Below are 23,945 nucleotides of genomic sequence, written 5' to 3' on the forward strand. Positions count from 1 at the left end.
CATTTTATTTCCTATCTCAAAGCGAAAAAGCTAATATCCAAAAGATGCGTCTATCACCTAATTAGAGTCAATGACACTAAGTTTGAGGCTCCAACTATTCGGTCAGTTGATATTGTTAATAAGTTTCAAGATATTTTTCTGAAAGATCTCCCAAGGGTACCTCCCAAAAGAGAGATAGAGTTTGGGATTGACTTTTTTCCCGACACTCATCCCATTTCTTTTTTGCCATAACGTATAGCACCAGCTGAGCTTAAAGAGTTGAAAGAGCAACTCAAAGATCTTTTAGACAAAGGTTTCATAAGGCCTAGTATTTCTCCTTAGGGCGCACCTGTTCTATTCGTGCGGAAGAAAGATGGTTCTTTGCGTATGTGCATTGACTATCGTCATCTTAAAAAGGTCACAGTAAAAAATTAGTATCCTTTTTCGAGAATTGATGGCCTGTTTGATTAGTTGCAAGGTGCAAATTATTTCTCCAAGATAGACCTTAGATCCGGCTATCATCAACTTAAAGTGAGGGAGTGTGATATTTCAAGGACAACCTTCTGAACCCGCTGTGGTCACTTTGAGTTTCTAGTCATGTCATTCGGGCTAACCAATGCCCCAACCGCCTTCATGGACCTCATGAATCAAGTGTTTAAGCAATATCTCGATATGTTTGTCATTGTTTTCATAGATGATATCCTAGTGTACTCCCGTAATGAGAATGACCATGCGAATCATCTTAAATTATCTTGCAAACTCTTAGAGAGCACCAGTTGTTCGCCAAATTCAGTAAGTGTGAATTTTGGCTAAGGTCTGTAGCCTTTCTAGGTCATGTTATTTCAGTTGAAGGTATTAGAGTTGATCCCCAAAATACAGAAGCTAAGAAAAATTAGCCTAGACCTATATCCCCATCTGTCATTAGGAGTTTCTTGGGTTTAGCTGGCTACTACCGCTGTTTTATTGAGGGTTTCTCTTCTATTGCATCTCCCATGACCCGGTTGACCTAAAAGAAAGTTAAGTTCCAGTGGTCAGATTCCTGTGAGAAGAGTTTTCAGGAGTTGAAGACTCGACTTACTTCATCCCCTGTGTTAACTTTGCCTGATGGTACAAATGGTTTTTTGGTGTATTGTGATGCCTCTATAATTGGTTTGGGTTGTATGTTGATACAAAGAGGTAAGGTTATAGCCTATACCTCTAGATAATTAAAGCCGCATGAGAAGAATTACCCAACCCATGATCTTGAGTTAGCTGCTATGATCTTTGCTTTGAAAATTTGGTGACGCTATCTTTATGGTGTTCATGTTGATGTGTTTACTGGTCATAAGAGCTTGCAGTATGTGTTTACTCAAAGAGAGTTGAATCTTAGGCAGAGGAGGTGGTTGGAGTTGTTAAAAGACTGTGATATGAGTGTGTTGTATCACCCGAGCAAGGCCAACATAGTGGCGGATGCCCTGAGCAGATTGTCTATGGGTAGTGTTGCTCATGTAGAGGAAGGTAAGAAAGAGTTAGCCCATGATGTGCATTGTCTGGCTAGATGAGGTGTTAGGTTGCTTGATTCAGCCGAGGGGATTACATTGGTACAGAGTAGTTCTGAATCCTCTTTAGTTTTGGTAGTGAAGGAGAGGCGAGATAGGGATCCTAGTTTAGTCAGACTGAAGGAGTCAGTTAAGGGCTAAAAGGTAGAGGTTTTCTCCCAAGGGGGAGATGGCGTGTTGAGATTGCAAGGTAGATTTGGCGCACGGTATTCTATTCATCCCGGCACTACCAAGATGTATCGCGACTTGTGGGAAATCTATTGGTGGAATAGTATGAAGAAGGATATAGCCGAGTTCGTAGCAAAGTGTGAAACTTGCCAACAGGCTAAGGTAGAGCACCAAAGACCTGGTGGTGTGATGCAAGATTTTGGTATACCCACTTAGAAGTGGGAGGTGGTGATTATGGACTTCGTAATTGGGTTGTCTCTTTTGCGTCATCATCTTGATTCTATTTGGGTTGTTGTAGATAGGCTGACTAAGTCCGCACATTTCTTGCCTATGCATACGTCTTATACAACTGAGGATTATGCTAGATTATATATTTGGGAGTTAGTCAGGTTGCGCGGAGTTCCCTCGTCTATCATTTCGAATAGGGGCACTCAATTTACTTCTCAATTTTGAAGGGCGTTCTAGCAGGGTCTTGGTACCCAAGTCATTTTTAGTTTTGCTTTTCATCCACAGATAGATGGTCAGGCTGAGAGGACCATTCAGACCCTGGAAGATATGTTAAGGGAATGTCCTCTTGATTTCAAAGGTAATTGAGATGAGAATTTTCCATTAATTGAGTTTGCCTGTAACAATAGTTACCATGCTAGCATCGGGATGGCACCATTTAAGGCCTTGTATGGTAGGAGATGTAAATCATCCATAGGTTGGTTTAAAGTGGGTGAAGCTTTCGTGACTTGGCCTGATGCAGTGTTTGAAGCTATAAAGAAAGTTAAGTTGATTAGAGAGAGGTTGAAGACTGCCCAGAGTCGTCAAAAGTCTTATGCCGATGTGAGGAGAAGAGATTTTGAGTTTGAAGTGGGTGATTTGGTATACTTAAAGATTTTACCCATGAAAGGGGTGAAAAGGTTTGGTAAAAAGGGAAAGCTTAGTCCCCGTTATGTTGGCCCGTATAGAGTCTTGAGCCGTGTTTTTTAAGGTGGCCTATGAGGCTGAGTTGCCCGCAAAGTTGTTAGCTGTTCATCCTATTTTTCATGTCTCCATGCTTAAGAGGCATATTGGTGATTCCATTGTAGTAGATTCTTCAGAGAATGCAAATATTCAGAATAGATTTTCATTCGATGAGATTCCTATTGAGATTCTAGACTTTCAGATCCGTAGACTGAGGAACAAAGAGGTTCCTTTGGTCAAAGTTTTATGGTGGAACCAGTCAGTTAATGGTGCTACTTGGGAGGCAGAAGCAGACATGCGAGCCAAGTACCCGCACCTCTTTTCCGCAAGTTCAAATTAATCCGAAGGTATTATTCTTCCTTAATTCAGCCCTTCTAATCTAAAGTTCAGCTATATGCATCTATCCTTGTATGAGTTCTTGCAATTTTCGAGGCATTTAAGAGTTTAGAAAGATTCTGAGCCCATTTAGCAAATTACTTCAGCTATGTATACTTAGTTTTTCCTATGTCCTTAGCGTAACTAGAGACATTCGAGGACGAATGTTTCCAAGGGGGAGATATTGAAAGACCCCGTAAAATTCTCTCGTAGAATGAGCCTTAAGGCGTGTCAAGTGAGGTGTGATTCCAGCCCTAGAAGATTGAGAAGTGACTTCTTAGGTGAGTATCATGTTAACCATATAGAATTTCCCTAATTTTAATTTTTTTATCATATGGGAAATTTGATAAGCTTTTCGTCGATATAAGATTCTCCCAAATCTGATACACGGGTAAGAAGTTATGGCTAATTTAAGTCCTAGTCATAAAACAACGTCATTTTAGTGCTTGGCTCATCGCGGAGAGGGTCTATTTGACAATTTTCAAATTCCAGTAGAACTCCGCGATAGTGGCACGTCGCGGAGGACCCCAATTTCCCAGTAGTCAATTTCCAGTGGCCTAGTGCGATTGTGACGTGTCGTGCTGAAGTTCCAGGTCCCGACCAGTTGGACAACGCGATGGCTCTGCGTCGCGGTGACTCCCAGATTCCCATTTATCAATTTCCAGTGAGCCACCGCGATAGTGGTGTGTCGCGGTGGCCCATAAAATTGGGTTCCTAGTTCAATTTTTCCAGCTTCGTACAGAAGTAAAAAAGGGCACTTTGGACCTTTTCCAAGCCTCTTAAACTATGTAAACACCAAATTGAAGTCAATTACAAGCATTCTATGAAGTTTTTCTCAAGTTTTTTCTCAACAAGAACCCTAAGTATCCAAAACCTCTTCCAAGAATCTCAAGAATCCACCATAGATTTTCTAAATTGAGTCAAGATTCAAGGTTCCCAAGTCAAGGGCTTCAAGAACCCTCATTCAAGAGTATGAATAGAGTTCCGAAAGAGAGAGTTCATCCAAAGATTCTAATTCAAGGTATGTGGGGTTTTGAACAAGGGTAATACTTTCATCCTTGTGCCCAAAGGCTTATTTAAACTAAAATTCTCTGTAATTTATGATATTTTACATGAAATTGAATTGGGGGTTTTCACCCATTGTTATTGGTTGCAAGCTTTTGATGTTTGCCTTGAATTGAGAGTCTAATGGCATGAATTGTACATATTTTCTTGAGAAATTTTGGCTGGGTCTATACCCCATGATTTTAATCCTTGAGAGGTTAATAGTTGAAATGTTTGAAAGATTGAAGTATATGAGTATGTTAAGATTTTGAGATAAATTTTTGAAATTTCCAGATTTCTACATGAGTTATGAATCTATATGCTATCTATTATGCTTTTGATGAGTTTTAACTTGAGATTGAGTTATGGGTTATTAAGCCCTACTTGAGACTTGAGATTTTATGAACTATTATGCTATAAGCACCCATGATTTGAGTATTCTGAGCTTATTGAGAAATGTTTTGACCTAATGGTCATTGAGTTTTGAAATCCACTCTACTACATGAGATTACAGATTTGATTATTGGGTTCTTATTGAACCATGAGATTATTCTAAAGTGGATTTTCATGAGATGAGCGAGATAAACTAAAGGGAGTAGTATTTAGAACCGATTTGGGTAAGTTACCACGATTTCTTACCCCAGAACTACGTGCCACCATAGGTTAGGCCTAAGGCCGAGATGATTGTTGGGCCTATGGCCGAGATATTGGGCCCAAGGCCGATATAAGTGATCACTGAGTGGAAGTTATACTCCTTGGAAAGAGTATGACGTCTCTCCCTAACGAGAGGTCTCTTCCTTAGGAGGACAAAACGTTGGACTCCGTGTAGCTCATATGGTTTATGTCGGTTAAGAGAATCTCCCTTAAAACTAAAGCTTTGAGATAGGATATTTTCCTTTAAAACTAAAATACTTTCCCTTGATATGAGTATTTTCCCTAAAGCTTGAAATGAGATATTTTCCTAACGTGAATGAAATGCCTTCAAGTATGTTCCAAAGTTATACGATTCCGAATTTCAAGTATTTGAGTTCAAAAGAGTTATGAATTCTTGAGCATTAAAGAAGTTTTACTCTCCATGAGACATATGCATGAGTTAAAAGTATTGCTTAAAGTTTCCTTTAGCCTTGAGTAATGAGAATAAGAGAAGAGTACAAATTTCAAAGCTAAAAGTATAATGACTCACGAGATTGTGTTACATGTTCCATTTTACACGATTCATGAGCTTTGCATTTTATACTTATTCAATCCATGTGAGTCATTACTTATTACATGCATGATTTGATTAAAGAGAATTGTTGTTGTTTTATATAAATGCATGCACCCCCACGTACTCAGTACATTCTCAAGTGCTGATCCACATATACGTCTATGTGCTACATTGTCTTGTAATGTAGGTTCAGGTGCTCAGTCCCAACCTCTTCAGTGATTTCTGTGTACCTCTATCTATATTCCTACAGTGGTGAGTCCTCCTGGTTCGAGGATGTATATTCAGACATCCCCATATTTTAAGAGACTATGTTGTTATTTCCAGTTCATTTTGAGTCAGTTAGGGACCTGTCCCAACGGCTCTCTAGTTCATGGATTAGTAGAGGCTTTGTCAGACTAGTTATCAGATTGTGGTTGTGTTGAGGTTTCCAGTATTGTGGTCGTTTAGACCGAGCATTTTCTCCGTATTTCCTTTCATATGATATGACTATGCTAGTGTTTGAATTATTTTATATTGAAATGAGTGTTATTACTAGAAACAGGCTCAAAGAGTTAGCTTGGGGCTACTTGTAGCCTTAAGCACCGTGTGACGTCCCGTGAGGCAATTTTGGGTCGTTACAACTACATCAGATTAGTGGATGATTTATCTATAGTCATCTGGACTCATCTATTATCCTCTAAAAGCAATGCAATTTCAATAATAACCTTTACTTAAATGGTCAAAGTACAGTTTAAAACATCCATTCAATATTTTAGGTCTGACAATGCTCATCAATTAGAAAAATATTCAGATCTTCAATGTTTCTTTTCTGAAAATGGTATACTTCATCAAACCACCATTCCACACACTCCTCAACAAAATAGAGTAGTTGGAAGAAAACACAAACATTTATTAGAGGTGTCTGTGCCTTACTTTTTCAATCAAAGCTCCTTTTAAAATTTTGGGGAGAATGTGTTCTCACAACCACATATCTCACAACAGATTCTCTTCTACTATTTTATGTAATCTCACTCCTTATGAAAAACTTCATGATCAACCTCCTACCTATGATCATTTAAGATCTTTTGGCTGTTTATGCTATGTTGCCACACCTAGACTTGCAAGGGACAAGTTTGCTTCTAGATCCATTCCTAGTGTTTTCATAGAATATCCATGTGGTAGAAAAGGTTAAAAGTTACTCAATTTATCCAACCATACCATTTTCTTTTACAAAGATGTTGTGTTCAATGAACACCTATTTCCTTATAAATCCTCTTCAAATTTTGTCATTTCTTCACCTGATTTTTTTTTGTTGACACTTCTGCCTACACCCTTTTCTTCAATTCTCCATCTCATCAGATTACTCCTTCCTAACCTTTTTCTTCACCGTTCTCTCCATATGTTACCAAGTAGACGTAGTTCTAGAAACAGAAATCCACCTCCTCATTTGACAGATTTTATTTGTACCTCTATTCTTTCCTAATCTTTATCCTTTCCAGTTAATTCCAAGTGCCTACTACTAAATTGCATTTTCATGAACCTCATCACTACCACCAGGTTGTTGCTCACCCTGCTTTGTAAGAGGCCATGCAACAAGAGTTTAAGTCACTTAAGAAAAATCATACTTGGGATGTTGTTTTCCTCCCTTCTCATAAGAAGGATATTCCTTGTAAGTGGATTTATAAGATCAAACTAATATCTAATGGTACTACAGAGAGGTACAAAGCTAGACTTGTTATTATAGGTGATACGCAGAAAGAGGGCATTGACTACCATGAGACCTTTTCTCCTGTGGTAAAACTTACTACTGTCAAATGCCTTTTGTCCTTGGTTGCTAAAAATAAGTGGACTGTTTTCCAGCTTCATGTCAATAATGCCTTCATCCTAGGTGACCTTTATGAAGATGTTTACATGAAGCTCCCTCCTGGTCTTACCATCTGTTCTTCTCCATATGTTTCTCCTATGGTTTGCAAAATAAAAAAGTCTCTATATGGACTTAAACAAGCTTCAAGACAATGATTTTCAAAATTTTCTAAATCCTTGTTGTCTAAAGGCTATATTCCTAGTAAGAATGATTATTCTATTTTCACCAAGTCCTTTGGATCTTTCTTGGTTATATTGGTTATGTATGTTGATGATATTCTGCCGGCTGGATCTGATGTACCTTAACTAGCTTCCTTCAAGTCTTTTCTTGATACTACTTTTAAAATCAAAGACCTGGGTATGGTTCATTATTTTTAGTGTCTGGAAATTACATCTTATACTACTGGTTATCTTATGAACCAGCATAAGTATACAAATAATTTACTAGAAGAGTTCCACTGTTCTCAGTTTTCTCCAATCATAACCCCTATGGATCTTTCAATTAAGTTGACTTCTGATTAAGGTGCTCCTATTCCTGAAAGCACTATTCATAGAAAGATTATTGGGAAATAAAATTTTTTACAATGCATAAGGCCTAATATATTTTTTTTGTTTAGCACCTTAGTCAATTTCTAAATTGTCCACGGGTCATTTATATGCTGGCTGGAATTCATGTTTTACGTTATCATATAGAAGCCCCTGATCAGGGTATTTTCTTATCTTCTTCTTTGGACCTCTCTTTATTGGTTTTTTTGGATTCAGATTTGGTTGTTTGCCCCTTGTCTCGAAAGTCTATGACTGGTTATTATATATTGCTTGGTGGTTGTCCCATTTCTTAGAAAAGCAAGAAACTACCCACCATTTCCCTTTCCTCTGCAGAATCTAAATATAGAGCTCTATGTCGAGTTGTGGCTGAAGTGGTTTTATTAGTTCGTCTACTTGGTCACTTGGGACTTCGAGTTACTACACCAGTTTCAATTTATTGTGACAACTAGTCTGCACTTCATATAGCCAGAAATCCTGTTTTTCATGAACGTATCAAGCATATCGAGATAGATTGTCACTTTGTTCGTGATTGCTTGACTGCTAACCTTGTTTCTTTTCACTTTGTTCGTTCAGGTGATCATCTAGATACATGTTGACCAAGGTTTTAATCGGTCCCCTTCATCAGTCATTTTTGCCCAAGCTGCAGGTGATTATAGCCTCTAGCTTGACGGGGGGTATTAATACTACTGCAGACCCATGTATTGATAATGCCCAAGTTAAACTGATCAGGGTCCATTGTAATAGTCAAAATTTTATTTTATTCCTTTTTAATGTGTGGTTATTAAGAACACAAGCACAAGAACATTCAACAACAAGCATTGTGAAAATATCTTCATATCCAAAGTAAAGAAATTTTTTCTCTCTTCATTTCAATGGTTCCATCCCATTTATCTGATTCGATCTACGATTGAATAGAGTTAACAATTGAACTACATAAAATTTACTATAAATCACAATTATTGATATTTTAAAATATTTATAAAATATATTAAAAAAATTAAAAATAAAATAAAATTATTTAAATCTCAAAATTCGAAAATCCTGTTATGATATTGATGTATATCAGTTGTAGTGAATGTCTGTCAAGATCTATCAAAATGTAGTTGATATCTATCAGGATTTGAAGTATCTGTCTTTTACTCAGAAAGTAGGAGTAAATTTTCATGCTAAGGCTATGATTTTCTTGATCTTGACGAAATTCTGAAAATTGAATATATTACTACTAAGGATCCATTCGTATTGTGGAATATCTTAAAGAAAGTTTTGACCACTTAAAGATGGTCATCCCCCCAAAAGCACGATATGAATAGATGCATATGAGATTTCAAAACTATAAGTCTATTCATGAATACAATTCTGCCATGTTCAGAATTTCTTCTCAATTGAAACTATGTGGAGAGATTGTCAATGATGACGATATAATGGAAAAGACACTCTCCACTTTTTAGTCCTCGAATGTGCTCTTACAACAGCAATATCGAGAGAAAAGTTTCAAGAAATATACTGAACTGAGTTCTTATCTTCTCATAGCTGAACAAAATAATGATTTGTTGATGAAAAATCATGATAATCGACCAACTGGATCTGCACCATTACCAAGATAAATGATATGCATGTTCACCATGCTAGGCATTGAATAGGTCGCAGCCTTGGAAGTGGTCATGGATGTAGTCGTGATGGACCAAGAAACAAACATGTTCCTGGTGTTAATAATTCACCGAACAAAAAGAGAAAAGATGAGAAACGTGAAGCAATTACTTGTTTCTGAGGTGGTGAAAAAATATACTATTCACTTGACTATCGTGCTCTCAAGCACTTGGTTGACCTTTATCAAGCATCAATAAAGAAGAAAGAGAGAAATCTTGAGGCTAACATTCTCTCTGAAAATGATGTTGACATCACATGCTTGGATGTAGCAGATTTTTTTGAGCACCCTAAAGGAAAGATTGATCACTTAATTGCTGATGGTCATGTAAACATGGAAGAATGACTGATTTTTAATTTATTTATTTTTATTAATAAGAGTTAGTGAATAAAACACCATGTAAAAGTAGTTGTTTAGAAAAATACAGAGAGAGAAAGTCTCTACCTTCTCTTGAAAAATGGCAAAAAAAAAACACTAAGTATTTACTGCAATCACCAGCTTCTAACAACCATCAATGGATATGACAGATGGAGCGATACACCCATAGGAAAAAGTTCTACTGACAAGAAGCATAAATAAACCTAAAGAGGTACCTACAACATTCACTCCCCCTTTATTTTCTACTACTAGTACTATGAGCTTTAAAGAAAAAGTATTTGACAACCCCATTGACTCTATCCAAGAAGACTTTCATATTTTCAACCTAGATGATGAACATGAAAATAAGTCAAACCACCCTTTTTCATACCCATTTCCACTTCTGACAAAAAAAAATTATATACCCCTTGGGAACAAGCTGTTATAGTGAAACTTTTGGGCAAAAGTCAAGGTTATAACTATCTTAGATCTAGACAAAAAGACTTATGGAACCTCAATGAAGATCTAAACCTCACTGACCTAGGGGAAGACTTTTACCTCATTAAATTCATTCACAAATAAAATTATGAAAAAGACCTCCTTCATGGACCTTGGTTCATCGGCTCTCAATATCTTTCCACCCGTAAATGGGAACCCAAGTTCAATCCCTTAACGGAAATCCCAAACTACACTACTATTTGGATACGACTTCCTGAACTTCCCACTGAATACGACGACCTCCAAATCCTGCAAAAAATCGGAAACACTATAGGAACTCTTCCTGAAAATAGACAGTTGCACAAGAAATGCTTCAAGAGGACGATACGCTAGATTATGCATCTTAAAACCTCTTAATAAACCTCTCCCTCCGAATGTTCTTATTGGGTCTCACCTCCAAAAGATTCTTTTTGAAAGTACCACTCCTTTATGTCAATCATGCGGTTGTTTAGGTCATAACATTCATTACTGTCCAAAAAATACAGAAAAAATTTAAGCACTCCGGCCAATCATCCCACTGATCATTCCCCAGGAAGTAAGAGAAAACAATCTTGATGGAAAAAAAATTAGTACAAATGACGAAAAAAAAGAAGATCCAGAAAAAACAAATGGAAAAAAAGAAAAGATTGAGAAAAAATGAAAAACAGAAAAAATAGAAAAATAAGAAAAAAACAATAAAAATATAAAAAAGTGAAAAAAAATAAAAATGGTTATGATTTTACTTGGACCACTGTTTTTATGATAGAAAACAAAAAATAAGTTACCTTATAATTCCAACGCTACCAGGAAAAATCCTCAAAATCATAGGAATTTAATAGATTTCATAATCTTTCAATTTCTAAAAATAATGGAGAAAAAAGAATGGATCACTCATCACCCACGTATACTCCCACACCACTACAAAAAGACATGGATATCGTAATGGCCACAATGGCCAACGAAAATCCTAAAGAGGTGATGCTAAACCCATCTACATCACACCTAAAACAAAATAATCTTTTCAATATGTGCTCAACTTCACAATATACTCCAACTACTCATTTCACTACCTCTTTCATAAAAGATAAGTCTTCTAGTTTCTCTGCAAATAATTCAATTACTCCTACCTCCCCCCCCATTCTAAAGCCTCTAAATAGCCCAAATAGTGAAACCTATACTTCTTGTACTTCTATAGATAGTGAATCCAATAAAGCTAGTGATACTTCAAATCATTCTACAACTGCTCCTTTATTTCACGCTAACAATCATCTTTCAAACAACCAGAATACTAATTACACTCTCTCTTTATCTCCCAACTATCATACTAAAAATACTACATCTTCTCACGTTTTTTCTCAAGCTTTAGCTACCAACGAAAATATCCAAATGGTCTCACCTAACAAAGGAAGAGTACGTCAACTCATATCCTCTATAAATGATCAATTAAAACACCATCCAGCTACTAATATAACAAGTACTTAATCCCATGATAACCCTAGCATGAACAATAACCCTACTACCAAACCTTCACTTCCTTCTTCAAATATTGTATCTATGGGAATTCAAAAACCAACTATAAATCCAACAACTTTACTAGCAATACTCACCCAAACACAAACTCACTCCACCAAGCCCGAATATGCCTTATCGTCCTCTCAATCACCATCTTCAAAACTCACAGCCACCATACGCCAACGACCCAAATCCAAACAACTCCGACAACTGGACAAACAAGAATCCCCAGCCCATGCAGAGCATAAACCAAATTCACAACTGGGAGGTGCTACCATTCCAAAACTTAGATGACAACATTTCGATATACCAACCCAATTGGACAACAAACTGGATGACACAACAAATGAACGGAATGACTCAAAATAATCCTCTATCGATGGGCCTCTTTCCATCCATTTTCATGTTATCAAAACTAATTCAAAATTTCCAAAATCTAGTGAACACCCACTACATGTAGAACCAACACCTAATAGACTTAGAAGCAACGATGTTACACTTGCAAATTAACTTAATGCTGAAAAACAACACGAACATGAGTTGGGACTCATCCCAACAAAAGAATTATTCAAATTGGTCCAGTCCCCTCATTCAAGCCATGTCACCAATATGGGAGGTCATGATACACGACTAAGAAGTTCTACAGATGCCGGACAACAATCAACCATCTCCACAACGTTAATTATCCTACGACAATAATGTTCAATATCAGACGCAGGATCAAGAGAAAATAGTACCAAACGGCGTCACCATGGTAACGATTTTGATCAATCTTGGGGACTTACTAATGTTTACTTTCAGAAAAAGTGCATAAGAACGTGTTCTGGTGACAATCCCTCCGCCAGTGCCAAAGTTTTCAATCAACATCAAATCCTATCCGGAGAATCACATGCACCAGCATGCCATCCTATTAGCAACAACAGAGAGGCAGAACATGGACTTATCCTTATTCCAGAACCAAATTACGATAAACCCAGAGAGGGGCGTCATCACTCCAAACACAATCATCCATGAAGATTATCATCTAGAACTATAGAGATGCAAATAGTCCTCCTTTAGAAGGAATGTACTGGAAATTATAGCTGCTCATAATCCCATAATACAAGTGCTCACAGAAACTAGGTTATCAGATCAAGAACCACTCATGCAAGTTTTACCATTCATGGATGTGATACACATGCCGGCTACAGGGTACTCAGGTGGTATAGCAATCTACTGGAATAGCAATGAATTAATTATAAATCCATTAGTCCTTACAGAACAGGAGATACATGCAAGCCTCTAGGTAAGTCCAAATACTACATCATGGACTCTTTCTATTATTTACGCTAGAAATAGTTATCACTACAAAAACGTTCTATGGAAAAATTTGAATGAAATATCCAAAAAAATTAATGGCCCTTGGCTAATGTGGGGGATACTTTAATGAAGTTACTAATACGTTAGAAAAATTCAATGGGAATGGAGTTGACAACAGAAGAATCGCTAGTTTCATAGACTGTATTAATAATTTAAATATGATAGACCTAGGTTTTGTTGGTCCGAAATATTCTTGGACCAATATGCATAAAAACCACTCTAGTCAAATTATGGAAAGACTTGATCGTTTCATTTGTAATCCGTTATGGCTTAACTTATTTCCTGACTCAAAAGTCATGCACCTTCCAAAAGTTCGTTCAGACAACTGTTCTCTTTTACTAAATCTTATCAAAGTGATAAGATTGTTACTTTGAACTTTTACTTTGAAACTATGTGGCTGCACCACCCTGAATTCAAAAACATTGTTAAAAATAGTTGGCACGATAATTACAACTACCATAACGCCGTTATTCATTTTAAGCATGCTGCGACCAATTGGAATATTGAAACCTTTGGTAACCTCTTAAAAAAGGATTATTTTAGCTAGAATGAATGGGCTCGAAGAAATGGACCCGACTAGCAAATCTAATTTTCACTACGATCTAGAATCAACTCTTCATCGTGATTTTAATAGCATTCTAAAACAAGAAGAGGACTTCTAGAAACTGAAATCTAGAATTCAATGGACGCTAGATGGTGACACTAATACTAGATTCCTCCACATTTCTACCATAAAAAAAACGTAGAAATAAAAATCTGGGACTAGTTGATTCAGTCGGTAACTGGTCGTTCAATCCTAAAGAGATTAAAAAATTATTAAAAATCACTATATAGGTGTATACACAACCGAGTTAATGAAGTTCCCCATTTCAAGGGTTATGCCTGAGGGCAATACCCTCTCAGACGATGACCATCAAATTCTCAACACGTCGCTTACAATTGATGAGATCAACAAAGCAATTAAATCCTTCAAACCATTGAAAGCCCCGGGATTGGACGGATGCATCCCATTTTCTTTCAAAATTTTTGGGATGACACTAATCTCTCCATTATTAAAACTTGTATGGATGCGTTTTCCTCAAAACACATCAACCCAGAAATTAATCAAACTAACATTGTCCTTCTACCAAAAAATATAATGCTGGAACAAGTCACACATTACCGACCTATAAGTCTTTGTAACATCTACAAAACGATCACCAAGATCCTTATCAATATAATTAGACCTTTTCTAAATAAAATTATTAACCCGACTCAAAGTAGCTTCATTTCGAACAGACGAGCTTTGGAGAACTCTATTATTGTTCAGGAAGCTATTCATTCTTTCAGTGAAACAAAAGGTAATCTTCGAAAAATGATGATCAAAATAGACTTAGAAAAGGCTTTCGGCAGAATTGAATGGTCCTTTATCCGCTTCTCCTTAACTAGCCTTAATTTCCAGAAGAATTAATTTCTTTAATTATGAACTGTGTTACTTTTTCTTCTATATCCATCCTAATAAATGGAAAGCCGACTAAATTCTTCCAACTGTCGAGAGGAATAAGACAGGGAGACCCTTTATCACCTTATCTCTTCATAATATGCATGGTATCTCTGTGTAGACTTATTTTTTAGGCTACTTCACAAGGAAATTAGGATGCCATAAAAATTACGCCTGCAGCGCCATCTTTAACGCACTTACTCTTTGTAGATGACCTTATCATATTTGCAAAAGCAAACATAGATAATGCTAATTCTATTCTGTCCGTTTTCCAGAATTTTGGAGAGATGTCTGGACAAAAAATAAACTTCACAAAATCTAGAATTTACTTCTCCAAGAATATTACTCCATCAGTCACCTCCATCTCGTCTATACTTCAAATCCAGGAAACTAACAACTTTGGAAAATACCTTGGTCTCCCAATGACGAACCTCCATCCAACAAAGAAAGATTATCAATTCATTATTGCCAAAATGAATAGCAAACTAAGTGGATGAAAAACTAAATTCCTCTCCATTGCAAGAAGAACTACCTTAATCAAGTCTGTTCTAAACTCCATTCTAACTTATGTTATGCAACTAAATGTACTTCCCAAAAATATAACCGAAAGCATTGATAGAATTCAGAGAAACTTTCTTTGGGGTTCTACCGATGAATAAAGAAAAAATTATCTAGCTAACTGGCAAACGGTTACTAGGCCTAAAAACAAAGGTGGTTTGGGGATCTATACAGCTGACGGGAAAAACTCAGCTCTAATTTCGAGCCTCAACTGGAGACTCATGAAGAATATCTCTCATCTATGGGTAAAATTCTCCAGGCAAAATATCAAAATAGAATGTCCAACAATATTATCTCCCATAAACCCACAGACTCCTACATTTGGAAAAGTATTAGCAGGAACAACCACATTTTTCGCAAGGGTGTATCATGGAATATAGGAAATGGGGAAAACATTAACCTTTGGTATGATAGATGGCTCTACACTAATAGCAGTCTTCTAGACTACCTACAAGCTCCTCTTTCTTTAGATGACTTACATCAAATAGTAAGCCATGTCATTTCACACGGGGTTTGGAATTTCTCAATTATGTCTGCTATAATTCCTACGGAAATACAAAATCTTATCCATAATACTTACATAAAACAGTCTAATCCAAGAGTTGATTCTTTCTTTTGGAATACATCTCTAAAAGGAAACTTTTCCTCAAAAGACGCTTATAATCTTTTCATGCAATCATCACAAAATTTCACCTACGATTCAACTGACCTTGACAATAATTGGATCTGGAAAGTCAACTCCTCCAATAAAATAAAACACTTACTCTGGCTCCTAATGTTAAACAAACTCCCTACTGCTGCCAACCTTTACACGACGCATTATTCATTCTAAGGCTTGTCACACCCCTTTTTCGCTCGAAGAGATCGATGTCGAAGGATTTTTTCAATTAAAGTGACGGTATTGAATAGAAATTATTTTAATTACAAAATCGCCACTTAAATTGAGTAATGTTGTTTCAAGTCACCTTATTTAATCCCGAATCAAAAGAAAGTGACTCTTTATTGATCTGCGAAAATAGAAGACCGGATAAGAAATTTTGTTGACCGAGAGAAAAGTATGAGGCACCCCTCGAGTCCTGTGGTTCTAGCTCAGTCACTTTTATTGACTTTTCTTAACTTAAACTATTTTGACAAATCATGTTAGTAGGCCCTAAAATCGCTCATTTTATTATATTAAAACTCGTCATTATTTTATATTAAATAAATCGGTGAAAGTTAAAAAAATTGTCAAGTTAATTTTAGAAAAATATTTGCCAAGGTTTATTTTTTACATCCTTGAATTTTAAATATCTCAAAAAAATACGTACGCCGCATTCTTAATTGAGATGAAAATTTATGAAAAACGTGTCTAAAATTTACCTAGCATTAAAGGCGTTAATTTGTCACTTATAAACTCATAATAATTTTATCAATTCGAAATGCTATATAATCTTAACAACAAACTTAAGTAAAATGTATTCGATGATCGATTAATTTAACCAATAATTATTAACCTTCGTTAATGATAAACAATACAACTATGAAAACCCCTGACTGAAACACGAAGTCACAGAGAGAAAAATTAAAGAAAAAAATTAATCCGAGAAGAACAATATACAAAAATTTTACAAAATACAAATACATATACGATTCGAATTGAATTTTTATGAAAAGGAATTGATGACCTCGTCTAACGGTGGATTTCTCTAGAATAATTAAAAAAATCGGTTGGAAGGGACATTTTTTACAGTCAGTTTAGCTGAAGTTCACTGGATTTTGGGATTGGGGAACAACGTGTGATGGAGACTAGTAGAAGTGCGCCTGCAGGTTAATAAATCCAGCGAGGTGTGTCGATTTTTTGTAACGGAAAGGGATAGAAAAGGGGAAGGCGGCGCCAGCACCGGTGCGGGCTTCACCGAACAATGGCGGTTCTGGCCAGATTCGGTATGTAGAGAGATAGGAGGGGCGGCGTTCACTGGTATTGCGGGTAGGCCACCGATGGGTTGTTTTTTTATGAATTTCCGACAAAATGGGTGTGTCAGCGGTGATGGTTGGCTAATTCCCACATCATTCCGGTGATATTTTGCCGAAAACAACCAAAAGGGGGCAATTTTAGTCAGATTTTGATTTCTCGATGACGGGAAAAAGGATTTTTTTTATGGTTTCTTGGATGTTTTTGGACAGAAAAATCAGTGGAACAGATGGATTTCAGGTTTATGATGAACAATTTTGGTAAAAGTTATTCGGAAATTTAAAATCCAATAGTTTTTGTTTTTTTTCGACTAATTTTCCTTCAGTTTTTTTTACTTCTTACTGGTTTTCTCTCCTTTTTATTTTACTCTCTCCGGCGTATTTTCAATTCACTGATTTTTCATTTTTCTGTGTAGATGTGTAAGCATTGCTACTGTCGTATATAGTGTGTGTATTGTACAATGAATATAATAAATATATTGTATAAGAAATATTCTATTCTGTTTTTATCATGTACGGATGAAACGTCAGACATTTTACTACATGATATTAATTTTTTTATTTACTGTTTACAACATGCATAAGATACAGACATGACAACAAACTCATACAATATTAATTCATGAAATCACCAAGACAATCATGTTATGATTCAATTTATAACAAAAGCTATAAAATAAAATACAATATTTCAAAGGAAACCTACGATAAAAATGGAGCAGAAACTTTGAATATCATTTCGAAAACTTGATCGTGATCCAAATTCAACTTCACTCTCCTTTGTTTGATGTTTTTACCAGATCTTCACTCTTTGTTTTTTCTTTTTGTCTGATGATTTTTATTGATCTTTCTCCCTGACTTTTTTTTGTCTAATACAGTCTGATAAAAAATAACGTCTGTCCTTTTTTCTAAGGGTGAAAGAGTCCTTAAGTACAGGAACTCTGGGGGAAAAGTTGGGGGGAGGGAATAGTCACAGATAAGGGGGAATTTTTAAATTTTGAATGTATTTATTTATTTTAATAGAAGATAATAATATCAAATAAAAATAATAAATATCACAATAACTAATAAATTTTTATATTTAAGAAAATACAACAAAAGTTTATAAATAGCTGAAAATGAATATAATTAAGATAGTAATAAAACTACTAACTTATTTATTTAAAATTTTAAAAAGAAAATATTTTTGAATTTTTGTATTAGTTTTTTACAAATTAAAAACAAAATCAAATAAAATATCCCAAAACTAGCTTTATTTAGTTATCTATTTTTAACTAAAAATTTATTAAAACTAAAATAAGAATTAAAATAATATCGAATCAAATATAAATATTTAATATTGAAAAATAAGTTAAAATTTGGAATCTCAAAGAGTTTTCATACAAAGAAATAGACAAGATATGATTTTTGATCTTCCAATTATTAAAAAGTGAGGATAAAATAAAAGAAAAGATGTGATCGAGTCCTGATTTTGAACCGCCTACATATCCCGGGTTATAAGGGAATTAGGTCACGTGTAGTTCAATAGTAATATGGTGAGAGAATGAGTTAGACATCGAGTGAGTTTCCATCAAGTTTTCGGTTAATGACTTCTGTTTTTTACATCAAATGACTAACAAAAATAAAAAATAAAAAATATAAATGAAAAATGCAATTTCTCTGGAATTTTGATTCGAATCTTCATGTCCTGAACTTGAAAATTCACCCTATTCTTCAGGCTAGCTTCTGGACTTACAACCTTTCACCCTGTTCTTCAGGCGGTCTCCTAGACCTTCTTTTTCTTCACTCTATTCTTCAGGCGGGCTCCTGGAATTACTTTTTCTTCTCCCTGTTCTTCAGGCGAGATCCTGGACTTCCTTTTTCTTCACCCATCCCGCCTAGACTTCCTTTTTCTTCACCCTGTTCTTTAGGCGGGCTCCTATACTCAAAGAAAATAGTGAAACAGAAAACAACATCGCATTCTTCAGGAGGGTCTTGGGCCCAAAATAAATTCTCATTCTTCAGGAGGGTCCTGAGCAAAAAATAAATTCCCATTCTTCAGGAGGGTCCTGGATTAAAAATAAATTCCCATTCTTCAGAAGGGTCCTAGCAAAAAATAAATCTTCATTCTTCAGGAGGGTCCTGGACAAAAATAAATTCCTATTCTTTACATACGAAACTTCTTTCATTTTTCAACATTTTCAATTTTTTCATTCATTTTTTCATTTCTTTTTGCCCCAATTTGTATTGGAAAAATTTGTGCGTGTCACCAGATCTTAATATTTTGAAAAATATAGTGAAAGAATAATCGAAGCCTGAAATAGCTTTAGTAAGTACGTCTTGCAAAGAGTAAAATTTATTCTAACCAAGATCCAACATCGTGTGCTGTAACCATGCTTCTTGTATTGACAGAAGTGTGATATTGTATCCTTTATTTGAAAACTTTAATGTCAAAAAGAATATCCCATCTCTGTTTCAAACAAAGAAAAATTGTGAGCTTTAAAACATATGGTGGTTGGTTTGTGGCATTTGGCTTTTGAAGTGACTGCTCTTGCACTTGCCATGCTCAACTCCTTTTCGAATCCTTGATAAATATTTGTTGACTTGTCATAGGTCCGATCCCAAATTCTGACTGCTAAAACTCTGAACTTAAAGCATATTTCCCTTGTATGATGTTTTTGGGTTTAACTTCCAATACACCTTTTATCTTTCCACGAGTCCAAAATTGTTAGATCACAATCATTCTGAGTACTTTATTTTACTTTGAAACGTTGTCTTTATGCATCGACTTTTTGTCTCGCTTTGTACCATTAAAGAAGTTGGTAGCAAGTTTAGAGTCCTTTCCCACTCGACTTGACGCGAATTTGACTCAAAAATACATAAAAGATGACAATAATTTCCGTTTAACGACAAGGATACAAAAAATCAAAAATCAAAATAAAAAAAAAAGAAATAGGAAAAAACAATAGGCATCTCCTTTCAAAAATAAAAATAAAAACTTATCTAAATGAGGAATTCGATTCCGGTGATTATGACATGCATTTTGAATTAAACACCCTGATCTAGTTACACTAATCATTAACAACTTGTGTCCACTTAGTGAACTTGAAATTAAGTCAATCTTGAACTTGTTTCTACTGGATAACAACCCTCCTTCGGCTAGTGGCACCTCAATGGGTTTTTGGGAACTAGCCTATCTTATTTTCATTTCTTTTTATCCGAATGAGGAAGCTGATTCTGGTGATTATGACATGTATTTTGAATTAAACAACCCAATCTAGTTACACTAATCATTAACAACTTTTGTCCACTTATTAAACTTGAAATTAAGTCAATCTTGAACTTGTTCCTGTTGGATAACAACCCTCCTTCAAGAAGTGGCACCTCAACGGGTTTTTGGTAACGAGCCTATCTTATTTTCATTTCTTTCTCAACTCACCATCCCCTTATGGTGACCTTTGGGGTTTTCACCGATAAGACTCTATCATTTCAGTATTCTCACAGTCTCCTTATGGTGCCCAAGAGGGTTTTCACCAATAAGACTCTCTCATTTTTATTTTAATTTTTTTATTTTTTATTTTTAAAGAAAAATAACATCCAAAATATGAAATATGATGCACTCATAACATATTTAGCCTTGACATTCTCAAAGATTGATCTGAAAGACTTTCTTGGGTTGTAACTTGACTTTTGGAATGGGTTAGAAACAAAGGGTGGCATGAGGCACAAAAATTTACATAACAATGGATGAAGCATACAACTTTTGGAATTGACTCTTTAAGAAAATAAACTTTTGTCCCAATTTTATTTTATTTTGGATAACTTGAATTTTCTTTTGGTTGGACCGAACCCCAGAGTAGGGCTGCCTACGTATCTTGTCATAGCAAGAATTAGTTCAAACGTAGTTCATGAAAGTCATAGCAAGATTTTTTTTCATCATCAACATCATTTTTCATCCTTTTTTTTAACTTTTGACTTTAATCGATTCCAAAAGAAGGGTACGAAAGAAAGATAAAATCTCAAAAGGGGTAAGCAACGGTTGATATATTATTCAGATAGCAGAACAAAATGTCTTCATCTTTTCAATCTTTTAAAAGACAAGTACAAAACATACATAACATAATTGTACATGAATATCAAACATAATACCTTATAACTACATCAGCATTGACCGACATTTCTTCTATTTTTCTTTATATATCAGTCAGATATGATGCACCATTAGGTAACACCATCTTCACCATGAACGATCCCAGTCAATTAGGAGAAAACTTACCTTTGGCTTCAATCTGATGGGGAAGGATGCGTCTTAGTATTAACTAACCGACTTTAAATTGTCTGGGACACACTTTTCTGTTATAGGCTCGAGCCATTCTATTTTGGTACAGTTGGCCATGATATACCGACACCATCCTTTTCTCATCAATCTAACTCAATTGTTCCAATCAGGTTTTATCCCACTTATCATCATCAATTTTGGCTTCCAAAACAACTCGAAGATATGGAATCTCAATTTCTACAAGTTTAACCACTTCGGTTCCAAACATAAGGGAGTAAGGAGTTGCACCTATTGAAGTCCGAACAATAGTACGATAACCTAACAAACCAAAAGGCAATTTTTCATGCCATTGTCGTGATCCTTGCGCCATCCTGAAAAGTATTTTCTTTAAGGGCGATAAGGAGTTGAATTTCGATGCTTAATCTTAAATTGCTGGCACACTTCTTGCATCAAGTGACTGTTGAGATTTGCAGCATTATCCATGACAATTATCTTTGAAATGCCAAACCGACAAATGATAATGGAATGAACAAAATCAACCACCGCTTTCTTGGTCACTGACTTGAAAGTTTCCGCTTCCACCAACTTCATAAAATAATCAATGGCTACAAGGATAAACCTATGTCCATTTGAGGCCTTCGGTTCAATTAGTCCAATTACATCCATTCCCCAAGCCACAAAAGGCCATGGAGCAGTCATTATATGCAATTCAGATGGAGGGGAATGTATCATGTCCCTGTGAACCTGGCATTCATGACACTCACAAACAAAATGAATAGAATCTCGCTTCATGGTGAGAAAATAGTAATTGGCTTAAATTATTTTATTTGCTAGAACATACCCGTTCATATGCGGTCCACAAATCCCAGAACAAAATTCAGTCATGACTTTTGAAGCTTTATTAGCATCTACACACCTCAAAAGTCCTAAATTTGGAGTCTTCTTATACAAGATTCCCTCACTCAAGAAAAATCCATAAGCCAGTCGTTGAATGGCTCTCTTTTGGTTACCATCAGCATGTACTGGATATTTCCCAACCTGAATATATTCTTTGATGTCATGGAACCACATCTCCCCATCAAGTTCTTCTTCAACCACATTGCAATATGTATGATAATCGTGAATCTGTATATGTAAAGGGTCAATATAAGCCTTGTCGGGATATTGGAGCATCGAAGATAAGGTCGCCAAAGCACCAACAATCTCATTATGAGCTCTGGGAATGTATTTGAACTTTACTGATACAAATAGTTGACAATAATTTTGCAAACAACCTCGATCTGGTAGGAGTTTTGAATCACGAGTCTCCCAAGATCCTTGGATTTGGTGGACTAGTAAGTCTAAATTTTCTAAGACCAACAGTTCTTGGATTGCCATATCAATAGCTAATCTCAAAGCCAAAATGCAAGCTTCGTATTCTGCCATATTATTGGTACAGTAGAATCAAAGTTGGGATGTTACAAGATAATATTTCCCTGATTCAGAATTAAGAATTGCTCATATCCTTACTCCTTTTACATTAGCGGCTCCATCAAAGAACAACTTCCAACCTGAGTAGCAATCTTCAAAAATAACCTCATCAACAAATAATACCTCTTAATCCAAAAAATAAGTCTACAATGGTTCATATTCCTAATCAATAGGATTTTCATCCAAATGATCCGCTAAGGCTTGAGCTTTTATTGCAGTTTGAGTTGAATAGACAATATCAAACTCTATGAGTAGCATCTGCAATTTGTGAGTCTTCCTGTAGGCATAGGCTTCTAAAAAATATACTTTAAGGGATCCATTCGAGGGATGAGGTAAGTAGTGTAAGATGACAAGTAATGTTCAGCTTTTGTTCTACCCAAGTTAAGGCACAATAGGTTTTTTTAAGAAGAGTGTACTTACACTCATAAATAGTAAACTTTTTGCTAAAGTAGAAGATGGCCTGATCTTTTCTGCCTGCGACACCATGTTGACCCAATACACAACCAAAATATTGTCTAACACAGACATATACAATATCAAGGGTCTACAATATCAAGGGTCTGCCTGGCTCTGGAGGAACCAAAATAAACGGATTTGACAAATACCTCTTAATTCTGTCAAATGCCTCTTGACATTCTTCAGTCCATTCAACTTTACCATTCTTCTTTAATAACTTAAAAATCGTCTTACAGGTCATCGTGAGTTGCGGAATGAATCTACTAATATAGTTCAACCTTCCATGTAAGCTCATCACCTCCGTTTTATTCTTTGGTGGAGGCAAATCTCGAATAGCTTTTATTTTTGAAGGATCTAACTCAATACCACGTCAACTGACTATGAACCCCAAGAGTTTTCCTGATGGGACTCCAAATACACATTTCACTGGGTTAAGTTTGATATCATACCTTCGAAGCCTTTTAAAGAATTTCCTCAGATCCTTGACATGGTCAGACTGCTCTCTTGATTTAATGATCACGTCATCTACATAAACTTCAATCTCTTTGTGCATCATGTCATGAAACATTATGGTGATTTCCCTCATGTAAGTTTCCCCAACATTCTTTAGTTTGAATTTCATGACTCAATAATAATATATCCCTCATGAAGTGATAAATGATGTCTTTTTTGCATCTTCTAGATTCATAATGATCTGGTGATACCCCGCATAACAATCCATAAAAGATGCAAGATCATGTTTGGAACAATTGTCCAATAAAATATGGATATTGGGA

The sequence above is a fragment of the Capsicum annuum genome, chromosome 3 (assembly GCF_002878395.1).
Source record: "Capsicum annuum cultivar UCD-10X-F1 chromosome 3, UCD10Xv1.1, whole genome shotgun sequence".
Lineage (NCBI taxonomy): Eukaryota > Viridiplantae > Streptophyta > Magnoliopsida > Solanales > Solanaceae > Capsicum > Capsicum annuum.